The sequence below is a fragment of the Macrobrachium nipponense genome, chromosome 5, assembly GCF_015104395.2.
Source record: "Macrobrachium nipponense isolate FS-2020 chromosome 5, ASM1510439v2, whole genome shotgun sequence".
NCBI lineage: Eukaryota > Metazoa > Arthropoda > Malacostraca > Decapoda > Palaemonidae > Macrobrachium > Macrobrachium nipponense.
The window spans coordinates 19,635,327-19,656,308 of NC_061107.1; the positions used below are offsets into that span (position 1 = coordinate 19,635,327).

General features: G+C 37.5%; 2 long non-coding RNA genes across 2 annotated transcripts in view; one reads left to right on the top strand and one right to left on the bottom strand.

Moving 5' to 3' along the window:
• LOC135215236 (uncharacterized) overlaps window positions 1–20,982 on the top strand; it is a 526,566-nt gene that overhangs the window by 285,890 nt on the left and 219,694 nt on the right. The window lies entirely within an intron of this gene.
• Window positions 1–20,982, bottom strand: part of LOC135215235 (uncharacterized) — a 92,323-nt gene that overhangs the window by 46,208 nt on the left and 25,133 nt on the right. The window lies entirely within an intron of this gene.

Genomic DNA, 20,982 nt, shown 5'->3' on the forward strand with positions numbered 1-20,982 from the left:
TCAGGTTACTAAAGCTATGTAAAAAAAAAAAGTGCAATGAAGTGATTGATATGCAGAATCACCAAATAAACTTACGTCACAATCACAACGAATAATACTAATTCAGACTGGTACTCTCTCTCTCTCTCTCTCTCTCTCTCTCTCTCTCTCTCTCTCTCTCTCTCTCTCTCAAGATACTAAAACTATGTAAAATAGAAAAAAATGTGCAATGAATCGATTGATATGCAGAATCACCTAATAAACGTATACGTCACTAACACAACGAATAGTACTATCAGAGACGTACTCTCTCTCTCTCTCTCTCAGGTTACTAAAACTGCGTAAATAAAATGTGCAGCGAAGCGACTGATATGCAGAATCACCAAATAAACGTACGTTACAAACACAAAAGGTCATTGGTGTTGTTTTGTGAGCAGATTAAACGTTCAGGGGCTCAGTAGGTACTCTCTGACACACACTGCCTTATGGATACAGAAGGATCATATATACCTACCAACAAATCAACTTTTAAAGCGGAGCTTCCACCGTCATGCTTACCTGTGAAAAGAAAAAAAATATTTATTAGGTAAATGTTGATAGTGTGTAAAGGTTATGGTAGGAATTGAAAGTAAAAATGCCTAGTGCACTTTTATTCCTATGGCCCTAAAAACGTTATGATGTCACTTGGGCTTAAACCGAATAACCAAGCTGATCTGTAAGATACTTCTGCAATACAAAAGTGTCCGCTGATACATTCATGTATAGCAGACTGCTCTACTGTATCTTACGAACAAGGTAAACACAGTTTCAATATTTCTTCAAAGTCCAGTTACGTACAAAATCTACATGACAGACTCAACGGAAACAAAACTAACAAAATAATTAACCAAATTGATAAAAAGAAACACTCGTTATAAAGTCAAATTTAAACCGAACGAGTTTGCAGCAGCCAACAAGGTCGCGTCCAACAACCTCCACACGAACGCGATGCCTCCTCCGACTACGCAGGAAAGCGCTTGCTTACATGAACTAAGTGAAGTAAATGGATTTAACCGCATGGGAAAACTTTGTATAAAAACGTCATCTGTAAAAGTCCATCATGATCACTGAATACATTATAGAAAAAGGTAGTGATTACATAAATGTTAGTTCGCGCAAGCAAGTTGTCAGTAAATTAATCCTTGCTTATAATGGTGGGTTACAAAGGTTAGGTAAATATATAACATAAACCTACTCCTTTCAAAAATGAAGGGAAAAACGTAAACAATCTCACCGAGTGCAAAGGCCATTTCGCCAAGAGGTAAAATATATGAAATATAAAACAGAATAAGAAAAATATAAGATATAATACAGAAACTCTCTAAGACGATTAAGGATGGAGGCCATGTAACTCCTGATGTCCCTCTTATCTCCTCCTTCTCCCCCCTCTCCCTTCCCTTTACTCCACCCTCTCTTTACCTCCTCCCCCCCCCCACCGCCACCCACTACATCCTCCTCCCCTCCTCCTCCTCCTCCTCCCCTCCTCCTCCTCCTCTTAGCTTTGCACTATCATCCCCAGGTGCCAGTTCATCTCAAGAGATATGAGAGCCCATCTCGGGGCCCACCGGTGGCGAAACAACAAGCAACAAATTAGCAAGTAATTGTGAAAGAGAACGTTTCTCCCTCTCCACACATACCCCCTCTCCCCCCACCCCCAACCCACCCCTCCCCCTCAGCACACGGAGGGAAGGAATAACGTCATTTGCAGAGACTCCCCATACACACGAATACGTTTGAAAATGGCACAGGCGACGCCTTCTAGCATGGCAACACACACGAACGCACGAACAAACATTCCTGCTGGGTGGCAGCGTACGAGAACGCCATAAGAAATGACCCTGCATGACGTCATCACATTGTTGCCACATGCAAGGGAAGGAGAGAGAGAGAGAGAGAGAGTGCTAGCAGCTAGCTCTTCCACCATCACTACCACAACACAGCTTCTTTGCAAGCTCCTCCTTGGCCTCAGAGAGAGAGAGAGAGAGAGAGAGAGAGAGAGAGAGAGGAGAGAGCTTTACTAGTACTAGCGTTCGTAAGGTGGGCTTTTGAAATCACCTTACGCTTTTTTCTGCTTCATCCTTCATCCAAACGCATCACCATTACCGTGAAAACCGTCTGACACCAACGGATGAACTTGGCGCTCACTGTAGCATAAATAGATAAACTGCAAGAAAAAACGAAACACGCATTTCCCTGGAGCAGAAAAAGTCGAAACTATTTGGAAAGGCGAGCGGGCATTTCGGAAACGCGGCCTGGTACTGTTCAAGTGATGCTTCTGTCGCGTCTCCCATGAGCTGGAGTGAGTCTAACGTGCGATACTTGAACGAACGATTGCAGAGGTTTTCGGTCTCTTCTGGGAGTCCCACAGCATCGCCAAGCGCAAACGACTCGTATTTACTGCAAAGCACAGTGAGCGAAGAGGCATTTACAACATCAGCAAACAATTATCGATAGAGCATTAGAAAGTTTTAGTTACTGATGGCAAAAGTTGAAGTGAAAAGATACCAGAGCGTGAACTGGCAGGCACTCACAACTATTAATATTCACCATTCATTCTTTGGGCAAATGAAAAATGTATACACTTCAGTGTAGTCATACGTACTACATCAACAAACCATTACCTGCGTCTAGTTTTCTCCACATTACTCACACCGGAGAGTGATGAATAATTCGTTTTACAATTCAATAACAGGACCAAGATAAGATAGCGAGCAGGTGATAGCGATGTTCCATAGAAGTAGCGTAATACGGGTAATATGTTTTGCAGTTATGTTATTTTTCTCATTAGACTACCGTTTAGAAAGATCAGTCTTGTTTCTTATACCTTTTCACAATATATATGTATATATATATATATATATATATATATATATATATATATATATATATATATATATATATATATATATTTACAAACGTATGCATGTATATCCTTACGTGGGAAAAGATGTTCGTCTATATTGTATATTATATTCCTTTTCTTTAAAAGGAATATAATAAAAGCTCCTTTTTTTGAGAGAAGAGCGACGGCATGGACAACCCAAAGCCCTTACCTACCTCAACAGAGAGAGAGAGAGAGAGAGAGAGAGAGAGAGAGAGAGAGAGAGAGTTTGTGGCCCCTGAACGAACCAAATGGAATTGGAAAAAGGAGAATTCTAGGGGAGAGATAGTTTTTGGCCGTTCGTTACAGCCCAGCCCCTGTAGCTACCCAGTCAAATTATTATCGTCGTTTTTTTCCCCCTTCGCGTTTTCTCGTCGCTTATATCTTTCCTCTTTCTGAACCCTTGCATCAATACCTGCTTATATCAATGCGTTCCCTTTTTCCCTGGCTTCCTTCTCCCCTGCTCCTTTTTAACCGTTTCTCCATTCGCTATTTTGTTGGTATTTTTTACCATTCCCACCATCTTTCTCTTCCTCTCTTCCCCCTTCCTTTGACCTGTCTTTCTCTTTCTTTCCTCTTCCTCCTCTTCTTCCTGGTCTGCATCTCCTCTTCCTTGGCTTCTCTTTCATGCCGTGTCCACTAATCCTTTCAATTTTTTTTCTCTTTCTTTCTTTTATGATCGCTTTTACCTTCGCCGCCTTTTCAATGACTCGGAACTTCAAAAGGCGCGGAAATAAATGAAGGCTGGATGAGTCAGCGAGGGAAGCAGAGGAGGAGGAGGAGGAGGAGGAGGAGGAGGAACAGTCCGTCATAAAAGAGCCTCTGCTTCAACGGCCGCCCCACCATTAATAAACATTACACGTACAAATTCTTGTCAAGAGTTGGTCGTAAGTCTGCCATGCGCAAAACTAGCGACAACAACAACAACAACACTTATAACTTCGTCTACAATAACAGTAAAAAGTCGCTGCTAACTTTGGACAAATGTAAAATTAACAGCGAAAAGCTGATACAAATTTTGCAAGTATGAAAAGTAACAGCAGAAGATGATATAACTTTGGCGAGGGCAAAATTAACAACCGAAGTTACTGCTACGTTGAGTTCAAAGTAGACAAGACGATAAATGTTACTATTAACCTTTGCAGTGGTTATGGCAACAGGGGTTGTTATGGTTTCTTAACCAGAACTCGCGAAAAAAATGATTTTTGTCAACAGTGCGAACTACCGTAAAAAGCTACCTACAACACTTGTTAGTTTAATAAAAGCAACAATTAATAACCAACTGAAATAATAATAATAATAATAATAATAATAATAATAATAATAATTACAAATTGATAATCCAATTAGTGATAGTTTTTTAACAGCTCAATTAAATATTCCACATAGCTAACACAGCATTTCATCTAAATTATATATATAATAATATAATATATATATATATATATATATATATATGTGTGTGTGTGTGTGTGTGTGTGTGTGTGTATGTGTATGTGTATGATCATCACATGGAAATTGGAAAAAAGTTAAACGCAAGTGAATAACGAAATCTTGGCGCATGCTAGATAATTTTATAAAGCCTGTAAGTCACTTGACTTGAATTCAACCTGTTTATGATTGTGTGGGATAAGTTGCCGACGTGTGTTTATGACTAAGTTTATTGCAGTGCGGACGTGCTCCTTAAATATCTACAAGTAGCAAACTTTCGTCGTTAATTTTCAGCGACTATAATCCAAATTTTGCTTGTAATCCTTCACCGAAAAAAAATTCATACAATAAAAAAAAGTTCAAGGATAACAAATCTATTTTTATGCTTCTTTTATTTCACGAAAAATATAAGCAAAAGACGTTGTAATCCAAAATCTGTATTAAAACTTCAACATATAAAATACAAGTTGAATCTTCAGCACCAAAAATCACCGAACACAATTCGCGTCAAATGCTCTGTCCAAAAATCGTAAGAAAAAAAATTCTTATGATTTTGGAAAAGTCGAGCAAAAATCTGATGTGTATCCAAAATTCACCCTTCTTCCAAATAACCTGTGCTTCCCAACAAGCTCCACTGATGGATACACGAAACCCCCATTTTGGGGCCGAGGCGTGAAGAAATCGTGCAAGTGTATAGTATAAATATATATATAAGGACCCCAACATCTCCGACCTTACACCAAATATTTTTACAACATGGATTTTCATTTATGATATATGTAGTATATATATATATATATATATATATATATATATATATATATATTATATATATATATTATATGTTTTGTAGTTTTTTTATTTAATGTATTACATTATCAATATTTCTTGAAGTAAACGGATTAATATGTCTCTCTCTCTCTCTCTCTCTCTCTCTCTCTCTCTCCGTCGAAATGGAGATAAAATCCGAAGCATGAAAAAACAACGTAGTATTAAATCGAAGAAAAATATCTAGACCTCTCTCTCTCTCTCTCTCTCTCTATCTCTCTCTCCTTCTTAATCCTCTCTCCTCTCTCTCTCTCTCTCTATATATATATATATATATATATATATATATATGATATATATATATATATATATATCACATACAATCACGTGTGCTTGTAATACAGCTGAATATTAGTTTTCCTTGTTGTCATATAATTGGCGTCAGCTCTGATAGTTTAGACAACATAGGCTAGGAATGAAACTTACTTGAATTATATATGAAAATCTAATGAAAAATACCCCAAATCTAGTTTTAATGAGAGAGAGAGAGAGAGAGAGAGAGAGAGAGAGAGAGAGAGAGAGAGAAGCATCCCTCTGGAGCCCAAGTAGAGTAATAGATTTCGCACCCTTTAACACTTGAAAAACAAAACCACACCTCAACGTCAGTGGTGTAATTTAAACAACCATTTCCAACTTCCCCATTGAGGATAGTTATGGGGAGGAAGTTGCAGTCAACGATGACTCTCTAATCCCCAACCCCCCGCCCCCCCTCCCCCTCCCCCCAGCATTCCCCCCCATTCCACCCCCATCCTATGTATATTTAAAGCCATTGAGATCATCGTGCTGACGACGAAGGAGAAGGAAGTGTTGGTAGAAGGAACCTTACTCCTTTCCTTCCTGCTTGCGCTCTCTCTCTCTCTCTCTCTCTCTCTCTCTCTCTCTCTCTCTCTCCTCCTCTCTCTCTCAAGGGCTCCTTTCTTCAGGGAAGGATAAGGCACCAACATTATTAAAGATCTTTGAGACTAATCTTCCAGATTTCAAGGAAGTTCCAGTCTTCCCAAGATCCCAATCTTTTCTATCAAAGGTTTCATTCTCTCAAGTCTGAATGAAAATCCCTAAGGGATTGAGATCATGATCATATGATGGGTCTCAAGTTTTCAGTTCTACAGGCCTAGGACTCCTAGGCACAGGATCCTATGTGTCCTGCCTTCGACCTTTTAAAGATTTCCTAAGGTTCCGACGTTACAAGTCCTTCGGTGTCACTCCTACAGATTACAAGAACGCCACAAGCGTATATCATGAAGACGTGCATGAAGATGCAACAGATGCACTGCAGAGCTGTAAATCAATTAACACATCGAAAACGAAGTCGCTTCGTAAGCCATAATCCTGTTTACCTAATTGCATCTTGACTTCCTTATATATTCTCCCTTTAATACATCAGTCACCTTTTTACATCTTAGTGAAGATAAAAGAACAGTCAAACTCTCTCCTTCACAGCCATCAGTAGAAAACGAACTCTGAGCTCAAGCCAGAGCCAGACTATATGAAGAGGGCATAGGGATATAGCGAAGGTCAGTCCTTATATGTCAGTGGAGGTTGTTCAGGAGGGGGTCGGGGCTCCCTTGGGGCGGGAGTGTTGGGAGGGGAGTTACGGAGAAGGAAGGAAGAGTGAAGGTAAGTGAGGGCGCCAGAATAGGGAAGACGGGACGACAAGAGGGGGTTAGATGTTGATGGGGGGGGGGGGGGGTGGGGGGGGGGGGGGGTTTTAGGGGGACAAGAGGAAGAAGACAGGTAGATACGTCCAGACACACGTGATCATACAGGTAACCACGTACGCAAACACAGCATCAGGTATAAACATACATAAGCCAAGCATCATACGCACATCTGAGACAGATAGATACGCACTTCAACAGAAAGGTAACTACATTAAAAAAATTAACTTGAGCTGAATTCATGAATAAACATATCTGCAAAGAGGGAAAACATATAATCAAATAGATACATAAAAACTACGCACGTGAACCTAGCATCAGACAGGTATTAATGTGCGCATACATACGATCAGACATGAAATCCTGTGTATTGATGCATCAACATATGTATAGTTACCTATGCCATCATTTAGCTGCATGCATCTATTCATGTATATTCACATGCCTGTCTATTCTCCAATATTTCGTGTAGTCGCGTACGCACATTATCACATAAGTATTACAGCTTTGTAAGTAATTAGATAAAAAAATAAGTATGAAGAGTCACAAGACCAAAGAAATCACACTCGGCAGAGAGCGTAGTATATACTTCCCACAAGGACACTGAAATAAGTGTGAGACTAGGAAGTATTTTAAATCCCTATCTTGACGCGTGCGTGTCATGTGTGCAGGTGAACAGAGGCTAATGTAGCTTGGCAGATGTATTTATTAGGTAACCTTCTCTAGAAGACGGAATTCTCGAAGAAATCGTCTCAAGGCTTCAGTGGCCTCCGTGACACCAAGTGTCATCTCGAAATGTATTTCCCCAACGAGTTTATCACCTCGAGGAGGTCAGCTGATGAACATATCTGCCAAATTCAGAAAGTATTGTGCACATCCATTCTTGAGGAAAAAAAATATAGGCCAAAACGCACACATACTCTCTCTCTCTCATCTCCTCTCTCATCTAGATCTCCTCCGTCCCACGTCTCTCATCCATCTTTCTCCTCTCTCTCTCTCTCTCTATAATTAAATATATATATATAGTATAATATATATATAATTATATCTATATATATATATGCATACATACACATATTCCCTTCCGGTATTGTGTCGAGGTAGAACGAATTGGGTATTAAAGTACATTTGCAGCTTAATGTTTATATGCATATAATATATTTATATATATATGCATATAATATATATATATATATATATATATTATATCACACACACACACATATATATATATATATATATATATATATATATATATATATATATTTAACAAAATAACCAAGAGCATGCAGCCAAAAAAACATAGCATAAATATTTCCATGGATATATATATGTGTGTGTGTGTGTGTATGCATATGAATAGGCAACATGATTTCTAAGTTGTTAGAGAAGAATCTAGTATCTTTTGAAAACACCTACAATTACTTCGAACACAGCTCGACAAAATGCCCATCCACACTTCCCTAAAATAGTCCGTCAGACGAAGAAGACAAGTCGTACTGGAAGCCCCATGAAATAAACAAACGTAACCGGATGATTTTTCACATTTTTCACTCTACAGGTGGAAGGCAGGCAGTCATTAAGGAGGTATATTGTTTCCACTACGACAATAGAGGTTGAGCAGGTCTTCTTCTTCTACCTGAGGGACGGGGGGGTGGGGGGGGGGGACGAGGCAGGAAAGGTAGGTAGGTGAATGAACCTCCTTCTTATAATCTACTGCTTCATTCTCTCGCCCCTCGCCTACTTCTGTTTCTACTCTTTCAAACTAGTAGATTAAGAAGGGTATATAGTGTATATAGTGCATGAACATGGAGGTGGAGGGCAGAAGAGGGAGGGGAAAGCCAAAGTTCAGGTGGAAAGATAAATTACTGAATGACATGAAGGAAAAGGGTCTAAGAGAACAAGATGTACAGGACAGAGGAAGATGGAGAAGGCTGACTAGAAACAGCGACCCATTATAGAAATGGGAAAAGCTGAAGGCAAAGAAGAAGAGATAGTGTTTATAGTGTATGTGTATATATCCGCGCAAGCCCGTAAGTACTTGGGTGTAGCGTAGGTGTGCCTCGATTCAGACATCACTTCCAGTACACAATGACTGAAAGGGCGTTCGTTTGTTCAAGATTAAATACAACAGCTATATCTTGGGTATGAGGATATGTCATACGAATCCTTCTCCATTCTATTTCTATACATATTTTTTATGTTTCTTTGTTTTGATGCTTTCATTTGTTTTCCTCTCCGTCGTCGTCGTCGTTGTTGTTGTTGTTTGTGTAGTATTTCTTGTTCTTGGTTTAATACTAATCCTGAAGGATAAAGCCAGAGTGCCAAAAAGTTGGCACTGTGGCGGGTACCAGACGAGGACATCGAGGTGGTGCCATTAGGGACAATGCCACGTTCTCACACTCTTAATTGTAAGCCAAACACACACACACATACACACGCATACACACACACAGGATTGTGGAACTAGGGAACACAGACACATGGTCAGAATATAAATACACCTCTTACTACAACAGTGGCCGAGCCAAGATTCGAAAGACGTATGTTCCCAAGTGTGTATATTTGCATCACTGCAAATATACACACTTGATACTCACTCGGCGCGGTGCCTTTTCTCGTATCTGTTCGGACCTGTGCACGACTAGAGAGAGGATATACTCGTGCACGACTAGAGAGAGGATATACTTGTGCACGACTAGAGAGAGGATATACTCGTGCACGACTAGAGAGAGGATATACTCGTGCACGACTAAGAGAGGATATAAATCCGTGGCACACTAGATAGAGGATTACTCGTGCACGACTAGAGAGAGGATATACTCGTGCACGACTAGAGAGAGGATATACTCGTGCACGACTAGAGAGAGGATATACTCGTGCACGACTAGAGAGAGGATATACTCGTGCACGACTAGAGAAAGGATATACTCGTGTGCGACTAGAGAGAGGATATACTTGTGCACGACTAGAGAGAGGATATACTCGTGCACGACTAGGGAGAGGATACACTCGTGCACGACTAGAGAGAGGATATACTTGTGCACGACTAGAGAGAGGATATACTCGTGCGCGACTAGAGAGAGGATATACTTGTGAATGCAAAATTCATGATGGTTCATTTGATTGAGCGTTTGTATCATGAATGGCAGAGAGATATTATTATCATTACTTACAATAAGCAGATATCCTTATAACACATAACAAGACGCCTTAAGCTTGCTATAATTAAATAGTTTAGTAAATAAAAAAATATTAATGGAGCTTTGAGTAGTATACACTTGATATGAATGCATGTATGTATGTATGTATGTATTACATGAAGCTGAATCGAACACGTATACATATGCAAGGCATATATAACTATGTTCTGATGAACGACATTTATGAAAACAAATGTGTGTTTGTGCGTATTTTTCCTCCAACTATGCAACACCCGCGCCCGCGCAAAACAAACACACACACACACACAAAGGACAGTAAGTATGAAATTTCATACCCCGTATCAAGTAGCTTGGAGGAGCTCTTTTGTGTCAAAGTTGTTACTAATGTTGAAGTGGGAAGGATGAAGAGAGATAGAAGATGGAGGAGATAGATAGATAGATGAATCGATAGATAGAGTGACAGATAGAAAGTATTATCATTACTTACAATAGGCAAATGTCCTTCTAACACATAAGACGCCTTAAGCTTGCTGTAATTAAAGAGTTTAGTAAGTGAACAAAATAAAAATAATAGTGTGTGCTCCGGCTGTTATATCTTACAAGAATCGGATATTCGTGTAGCACAAAACAAAACGCCTCCATCTTGCTATAATTAAATAAATGAATAAATGAGAAGTATAAATGAATAGAATATACTCCAGTAAACATTCACAGGGTATTCAAATCAAGCTCAGTAACAATCAAAGGCATGGAGAGAGCCCCAAGTTTGAAAACATTGTTTCATTGGTCACCATCCGGCCAATAGCTGCCAATGACAGCGACATAAAAGAAAGACACAAAATTACGACATAAAAGAAAGGTAAAGATTACGACATAAAAAAGGGCAAAAATTACGACATAAAAGAAAAGCAAAAATTACGACATGAAAGAAAGGTAAAGATTACGACATAAAAGAAAGGCAAAAATTACGACATAAAAAAAGTGTAAAAATTACAACATAGAAGAAAGGCAAAAATTACGACATAAAGGTAAAGATTACGACAAAAAAGAGCAAAACTTTTGACATAAAAGAAAGGCAAAAATTGCGATATAAAAGAACTGCAAAAATCGCGACATAAAAGAAAGGTAAAAATTACTACATAAAAGAAAGGCAAAAATTCCGACATAAAAGAAAAGCAAAAATTATCCTCAAGAAAAAGGAAAATGGAAGACAAACAAATAAAGAGAGTATTATGAAAATAGTGGCAAAACTTAAGAAATAATAGTCGGGTGAATGTAGGAATGAGCACAGCCTAAAAGCTTAATCTGAGAGAGAGAGAGAGAGAGAGAGAGAGAGAGAGAGGAGAGAGAGAGCCAGGTGCGTTGCGTCAAATACCCCAAAGGAAGGATGTCGCGACCACAGCAACATAGTAGTGTCTGTTCACGTCTCTCTCTCTCTCTCTCTCTCTCTCTCTCTCTCCTCTCAGTTTATTTTTCAGTAATCGTTCTCATCAGTGTTCAACAAAAGATCTTAATCTGTTATTCGATAGAGGTGATTACGTAAAGCAGGCCTTGCCTTATATAATCAAGTGATAACGCTCATGATTAAATTTCACAAACCACTTTTTAGTGTGATAAAATTAACTATATACAGTAGTAAACAAATTTAATTTTAAAGTGTGTATATATATTATATATATATATATATATATATATATATATATATATATATATATATATATATATGATACTAAATGATTATCTTTTTATCTTGAGGGAAGACTGGTACGAAAAACTAAGAGGCATATTCCAATTATCCAGAACAAAATAAATATAATTAAAAAACCAGTAACTAATTTTAGTTAATTATCCGCCCTTATCGTTACGAACCCTAATTGGAATATATAAATAATACTGACCTATATACAAAGATAGATTGGATCACTATCTGGACGTGCGGTCAGACGTTGGGATCTCTCTGGATGCCATGTTAAAGGCTCTCTTCCTTTCCGTGACTAACTTGGACAGGCAAATGATTGAAAGGGGGTTAATTAATAATTTTGTTCTATATTTCGGATTTTTGTTCACTTACCGGGTATAAGACTATAACTGAAGTCTCTCAAGTATAATTTTATATGAGCAATATAACTTTAATCACTGTAAAGCCAATAATGGTAGAGAACAATGAATGAATGTAAAGACAAAAAACAATAGGACATTCAAGTATAGCTTTGCGCTCATTGGTCAATCCCAGACATCGCGCGTACAGTAACAGGAAATAAAATAGGATGTACTCACTACAGAAAAAAAAAAACATGCCCCCAAAATCATAGAAGATTCTGATATGAAAAACTAAATGCAATGAATTGGAAAATAATCTTCAAAACATTTCCAAATGACTGCTTTTATCAATAGTATAAACCCATTTAAAAAATTAAGATAATATCAATTTGAACCTTTACCTGCTAGATCCGTGTGATGTTGCCTTAGGTAAGCTGCGTTGAATTTGAAGGTAGTGATTGAATGTGGCACCGGACGCTTGAATTCTTGCATCTCTCTTTTTGAATTAATTTAATTTCTTAATAAAAAAAACCATAGGTGATTAGCATCTCCAGTGACGAAAGGATGCTATTATGACGTAGTTGGTTCTTAGAATGCTCCCTTTACAGGATATCATTTAGGGGATCCTACATAACTTGGGATTTTGAAAGCTATGACCGAGAGTAGACATACAAACTTGAAGCAAGAGGGTATTACTTGTATGACGCGTGCTAAGTTAAGCTGACTTGCTTATTCATAAGTTATATTATTTATGTGTAAAATACACACACACACACACACACACACATATATATATATATATAATATATATTAATTTTTAGTAATTTATAGAAATGAATATATATGTCGTGTGTTTATATATATATATATATATATATATATATATATATATATATATACTACATACAAACAGACACACATACACACACACACATATATATATATGTATGTATATTATATTACATACAAACACACACACACATATATATATATATATATATATATATATTATATATATATTACATACAAACACACACACACACACTATATATATATATATATATATATATATATTACTACAACACACCACTATATATATATATATATATATATATATATATATATATATATATATATATATATATATGAATGAAACACTCGTGCACAACATCAGTCACGACAGTGTTCTCGTAACTTGTAAATCACACGAAGGAGGAACAGTGAGTATGCAAGGACGTCACGGACTCTCCCTCATTTTATTTCACCTTTTCATGTCATAAAAGGCGGAATAAGCGACGCAAGACCTCGTAAGTCCACTTACTGACTCTCTTCCTTTCCTTGGTTGCTTTGAAATAATGCATGGATCAGTTAAACGTCACGTTGCATATTCGTGACAAGCCTCCCTCTCTCTCTCTCTCTCTCTCTTCTTCTCTCTCCTCTCTCTCTCTCTCTCTCTCTCTCTCACTTTTTACACACAAGCACGCAGGCATTATATATGTAGGTATATATATATATATAATATATATATATATATATATATATATATATATATATATATATATACGTGTGTATGTGTGAATGTCTATTTATATTTTTTATGCGCATATTATATCTATAGATATATAGATATATATATTATATATATATATATATATATATATATATTATATTTATTATATATATATATATCTATATATATATATATATAACATTTATATATATAAATAAAACTAAACCTGTATATATATATATATATATATATATATATATATATATATATATTCCTTTGTATTTGAGTGATACGTGTCAGTACAGTTCGCTTACGACACACTGCACACGAATTTGTTCAGTATTTATCTGCAGCTTTGACCGAACTTCTGATGCGACGTTAAAATCAGTGTGGCATTGAAGCCAAATGTGATAAGGAGGTGAGTCACTGCCAAGCCGACCTTATCTCGCTCCAATAGCTTAGTACTGTACCTATCTATCTAACCTTATAATAGTCAGCCAACCCCTTTTAACATTATCTTTTACTACAGCAGGTTTTTGCCTGTCGTAGAATCTTTCAGGAAATTGACCGAAAGTCTCGTAAAAGTGAGACCAATTTCATAGCACTTCAACTTTTTTTTATTTATTTATTTATTTATTTATTTTTTTATTCTGCTTATTATTTTTGGGGTATCTTTGTAAATTATATCACTGACCTAATTTTTTAAACATATAACTTCTACATTCTTAGTTAGGCCACCGCAACTAAAGCTTTAGTGACGGTCATGAGATTAAGCAAGTGTAAATTTCTTTATTCGGAAATACAACAAAGAGAACTTGATTTAAAAGAGATACGCGTGCTGTCCTTTTAAAGTGTCACACGCCACTCTCTCTCTCTCTCTCTCTCTCTCTCTCTCTCTCTCTCTCTCTCTCTCTCTCTCTCTCTCAACGATACAGACACAAACGTACACAAACTTACAGTGGCACAATTGCATAAATTTAATTAATATTACAGCAACAACAAACAATGACAAAGTCCTTTGGTTTATAAACTTTATAAAGTATTGATCACAGCAACGTCAAATTTAGTTGATTATAACCCGAGTCGTCACACCTACGCAAAATTACTTGAATGTAGACACAAGAGGAAAAAATGGCCTTAATCACCACACCAAAGATAAAAAATTATTTTATAAAATTGAATCGTGGCGTGAAGTTCTTGAATAAAAACTGAAATGGAGACATAGTGATCTCAAAATAAAAAGCAATCTTACCAACACAGTAAAAAAAAAAAACGCCTTTAGTCAGGCTTTCAAAAAGAGCTGACGTGAAATTCAATCAAGAGCCAGAAGTAAACAGCTTCGAGATAAAGATTACAGCAGTGATTCCCAACCTTTATACCTTCAAGGAACCTCTGAAACAATTTTTCACACACACACACACACACACACACATTATATATAGATATTTTTATATATATATATATATATATATATATATATAATATATATAAATTACTTAATATAAATCATATATCTACCACTGCTATTCGAGCTGTGTAAATTCAGATCGGCGTCATTTGCAATACATATTTATTTCAGGACCTCTTGCGGTACCCCTTATGCTGGAATGAGGAACCCCAGGGTTCCACGGAACCCTGGTTTGGAACCCTGGTTGGGAATCGCTGGATTAGAGGCTAAACAGCCCAGTATCACTACTGATTCCGGAACGTAAATCTCGAAGCATGAGTGATTTCCTTGTGTGGTCATTCGAGAGCATTTATGGCAAATGAAGAAAACTAGACAGATTTGTACTCGAATGTTAAACAAATAAAACTTTATTTTCCGAGGGGAAACTCCCTTCTTGCCTTTTTCTAATTATCGGGAGATCACGCCCACATGCATATAAACACACACACACGCAAAGTCAAGCCGCCCACACCTCGCCCACGCAGGCCAGCAGCTGGGCCAAGATTCAGACGCTCAGAACTTAGATACACAACACATTTGACCGCAAAAAGTTAAGGCTAAACCCGACGTCTACAAGAATGCAGCACAGAAGAAAATGAACAATACTTAAGTAAATCTAATTCTAAAGCAAAATTTTATAATTTTTTTTATTTGAAGGCCACTGTACCAGTTTAGATTTTTGCTATAAGCCATCGCTTAGTGTATACAAGTGTACACCCACTATATCCTTGGTGAAGAGCGTCACGCCCACACTTAATGGTCATCTTTACGCCCACTGCATCAGCAGCAAATATCTTCACGCCCTCATTTGACACCCCGTGAAGATCCATTGACGAATACCTTCGTATTGTTTCCCAAAATGAGTTCATTCTTGGTTTTTACCCCACACGAAAAATTTCGTCTTTGATCGCCAATTTAATGTGAAAGACGTGCTTGCGCTTGGAACATTGTTTAGAAGATGTATGTATGTATACATATAATAAGCGCATACCACAGGAAAATGATAGGCAGAAATCCAAGCGCGCTTTTGTTTTTATTAAGACATTCGTTCCTTGACAATGTCTTAGTTAAGACGAAAGTGTCTGTCCTTTTCCTGTGGTATTCGCTTATTTAATGAAGTCACGTGCAAATACTGTGATTTTTTAAGCACGTATACATAAATGTATCCACTACGGACAAAGCGCTGGTAACAAGTACTGCACACCTATGCATGTATGTATCAGTATAAGAACTCAAACCCTCCTATCTTCGAAGCGGGTACAGAAAGGTGCCTATTCAAGCAATTGCTTCAATGTGTCATTTTCAATGTTTCTCAGCGGGTGTCCGAAGCCCGCTTGACGGGTGATATGTCCTACCAGTGAATCCATTATGTGTATATGACTACTCTGACTCTCTCTCTCTCTCAGGATAAAGAGTTCTTGTACAGTGTGGAAGAGTTAAAAGAAAGCTAGACAAAATCATTAGGACACTGTGAATGCACAGTAGAACCTGCTCCTACAGATAAGAGAGCACATCATGTCTCCTCGGATGGACTAACAAGTCTTTGAGACATCCTAATCCTTGCAACTCCTTGTAACGTACAGTTTAAGGAGTATAACTATACAAATAATGGAGTTTTAAATCTTTCTCAATAATAATAATAATAATAATAATAATGATGATGATGTTTATACTGTCTCTCTCCTCGGATGGACTAACATCCTAATCCTTGTAACTCCTTGTAACGTACAGTTTAAGGAGCATAACTATACAAATAATGGAGTTTTAAATCTTTCTCAATAATAATAGTAATAATCATAATATAATAATAATAATAATAATAATAATAATAATAATAATAATAATAATAATAATAATAGTAATAATCATAATAATAATGATGATTATACTGTTAGCCAACCGTCCATCCAATTCTAGAAGTCAAATCTCAGGCCAAACACCAAAGAAATGTTGAGAAGTCATTTGACTGTCATACATCCAAGATCTGCACATAAATCGTCTCGCTATTCGTAATGAACGAGCCCACCACAACAAACCTGCCCCCAGAATACCGCACTTTAACTTTTTCCCGCCGACTTCATATTATATGACTGTTCTTTAGGGTTCCTCACAGTGGGTTGTTGTCTTCAATGCATTTTATGTTTTTGTGCGGATGTTCGTTAAATTTTTTTATATTTCTATCTCATTAATTTTTTCTTCAATTGTTATCATTATCATCATCATTAAAATTATTTCTGTAATGTTCCGTATTATGATCACAAATTATTACACACACACACACACACACACACACACACACACACACACACACATATATATATATATATATATATATATATATATATATATATATATATATATATATATATATATAATACGTTTACTTTACCAGTTTCTCATACAATCATTTCCATACCACGTCTGCCTTTATAATTATTTTCTAAGTATCTTCCCCTCTTCTACAAGAAGCTTCTATTTCCTCTTTAAATTGCCTCTCCTCACATCCAAACAGGGAGCAAAACTAAGAGAACTAGCAGTGCTAAACGAAAATCGCTGTACCTTCCTTTCAAGCAAAAAATGAATTCAAAGCCTGTCATAGAATCCCCTGCCAAATCCAGAGACGGTCTTGGACGGGGCAACAGAAAACGGGAGGTGCAGCCGAGCCGCGTCCTCCATTCACAAGTTGTTGCTCAATTACATAGTAAGGTCAGTAGCCCCCCACCCCCAATATCCCCCGTCCCACCGCCATCCCCAAAACCCACTTCCATTCACTTCCCCCATGCAAGCTGTAAACCCATTCACGAAAAATACCGCTACAGAGAACTGACCTCCATCGGTAAACCGAATTATTACCTGCCACTACGGTGAAAACATTCGGACGGTCATGGATAAACATCCCGTCTGGTGTGGTTGTCGTGGGCTCAGGTTAAACCGGCCTTATGCCAGCAACGGCTGTTTTCCTTAAGTGTGGAAAGATGTGATAGACAGTACGAGGACTGGTGTGGACCTCCAGAATCTTCCGTCCAACGGAGATAAAGTCCGTCTGACCGAAGATGTTAACATTGATGAATTTCCCCGCGGCTGAATAGCGGGGATTCTTCGCCATCTTTATGGAATAAATAAATGCAGATTCCATGTGTATATACCCGCATGCGATCGTGGTTACGCGCCCTCGCACACGCAATATATGTATGTATAATATATATATATATATATATATATATATATATATATATTTATTTGAGTATTTTATATATATATGGGGTTCATTCTTGATCCAGAAGTTAAGGATGGATGTGCCAGTGATTGATGCATTTTCTTCCTCGAAGCGATATCGCTTTTGATGGAATTGGTTTCAGTGGTTAAAAGCATAAAGGGAATATACCTGCGTGTCTGCTTGTACAAGCATAAACGGCATGTCTAATTAGGCATAGTTAATATGGGGTATAATAGTAATTATAAACGGAGACGCTAATGACAGCAATCACTCTTTGTGATTAGGTGATGACATTATCTCGCGAATAGAACCCATATGGAAAATTTACAGTAAATATTCGACTACGCGAAATCGCTTTAAGTCTTTGATTGAAGAAATTTTAATAATAATAATAATAAATGATCTCAAAAGTGTAAAAATCTTCTATTACGCGTCGTTATCAAAGCTAAACGAATCAATACCACCATTACTGAATTAATGTATCACTACATACAGTGATGGAGTTTCATGGTGAACAGGCTGATGATGACGTCATAATGAGTACTTCTTCATCAGTTGCATGCATCACTGTCTCTCTCTCTCTCTCTCTCTCTCTCTCTCTCTCTCTCTCCTCTCTCTCTCTCTCGTTTGAAATCTGGCGAGCGAGGAGAACAACACAGCTTCAGTTATTGTCTTCGTTCCATCTCTTCTCCCCCTCCTCTCTCAATCTTCATTTCCCCCTTCTTCCCTCCTAACCTTCCCCCCGCCCCCCGCACTTATGACTCACGCTACAGACGTCTGAATACCCCCTTCTCTTCCCCCTTCCCTTCCCCCCCAGCTAATGCACAGCCCCCACTTCCCCGGCCATAAATGTCTTTGGACTGCCTGGATCTCTCTCTCTCTCTCTCTCTCTCTCTCTCTCCTCTCTCTCCTTGTATGTATAAGTGGTCATCTGAATGTCGATGGCTGGAGGCATTGCGACGCCAGAGCACGTAAGCAAATCAACCAATTAGTTATCATCAAATTAGCCAAAGTGCTTCTGTGCATGTTTGTATGGAATACCTTCCCTTATCAATATCAATTGATTGGATCGCTCTCTCTCTCTCTCTCTCTCTCTCTCTCTCTCTCTCTCTCTCTCTAGTTTATTTATTTATTTTTATTTAAAAAAATTTTTTTTGTTGTGATTCCCAAATTCATCAACGGCCTGATTCAATTCCAGCTTGGCACTATTCTTGCCATGTTTCCAGTAACGAACAATCCATGTGCTGGCGAGTCGACTGACTGACTGGTAAAGACAGAAACAATAATTTGAAATATTAAACTATTTACTTACGTAAATTTTAAATGAAAAATGGGCATTTTATGACGGTGGCTGAGACGAATATATATATAAGACATATAAACAAATAAAAGCAAAATTCGGAGAATAAAGTAAGTAGTGAAATAAAAATATAATTCATATAAAAAAACAATAATAATAAATGATGATTCTTGCAAGTAAAAAAACTAAGAAATAAATTCACGATTAAAGGTTCCAGTTTGTAACTGAAATCAGCTACATAGACAAAAATGCAAAATTCCTGCGGCCAGAGATCGACGAACACACGAAGTCTGAGTATCAAATACCAAACGTAAATAGCAAGGAATAACAAAACCCCAATAACTGGACTTCGGAAGTTATCCAACTAGTTCTCCAGTCATAGCTGAGGGGGAGGGGGGGGGTTATCGGTTATTCGCTAGGGGAGGGGAGGAGAATAGGAGGTTATTGGGACTGGGGTAGCCGGGGTGGTAGGATGGAAAACAGCAGGGGACCAATACAGTGCCAAGCTGAACGCCTCATTACCTCGTAGGTATGCGTGGGAAACTCGACCATATGGCCAGCTACATCGTCACCTGTGATGGCGATGGTGATATAGAAATCATTTTTAGACTTTTCATATATTTTCCTATGTCTTTCTGTGTAGGTCTGGATTGTGCATTTCTGACTTACTTGCTTCTCCTCTTTATACTTTGAAAATGCCACACGTCAATGTAGCGAAACGTCAAATAATATCAAATGCTCTGGATATGGTATGTGTTTGGAAGTACTTATCCATGCTACCTTTCCCATGCTAGAAATGAGTATGGTGACATTGTTCACTGTCGCTGTCCCACCCTTACCGGTGTTTACTATCATCATAGCTACAGAGGCTTCATTAATGGGATGAATATACAATGACAACGCATAATGGGTCGCATCTATTATTAATAATAACAGCTACAATTTTTGTGCATTATTATTATTATTATTATGGTAACTTAGACCTTCATTCACTCTTGAGTCTGTGACTGGTCTGCCTGTGGCAAGCACGCGTTTTTGCCCGTATGCAGACAATAATGTGATGTGAGTTAGCTTACAGGATTTGCATTTGTGCGGATTCAGTGGTCTTGTGGTGCTGGGTAAACACGCGACTGTCAGCACAGGCGAACTTTGTGAATGAGGTTGCAGTAATGGGGAAGAGAGAGAGAAGAGAGAGAGAGAGAGAGAGAGAGAGAGAGAGAGATTGCTATTTTTTTTATGATCATGAATAAACCGTATGATGTTTCTATGGGCAACAACGTGTGGATTAAAAAAAATATGCCACGAAAATATTTTTAAAAAGCTTGTTAAATTCTGAAACCATATTTTTATACGTAACAAACCCTCATTATATCGTAAAATAAATATACACAGTTATTAAAACAGTGAAATATAGAAAACATATGGTAGTCTAAAATAAGTGGTGGACCATATTCGATAAATAAAAAGTACATATAACGAATTAAAAAA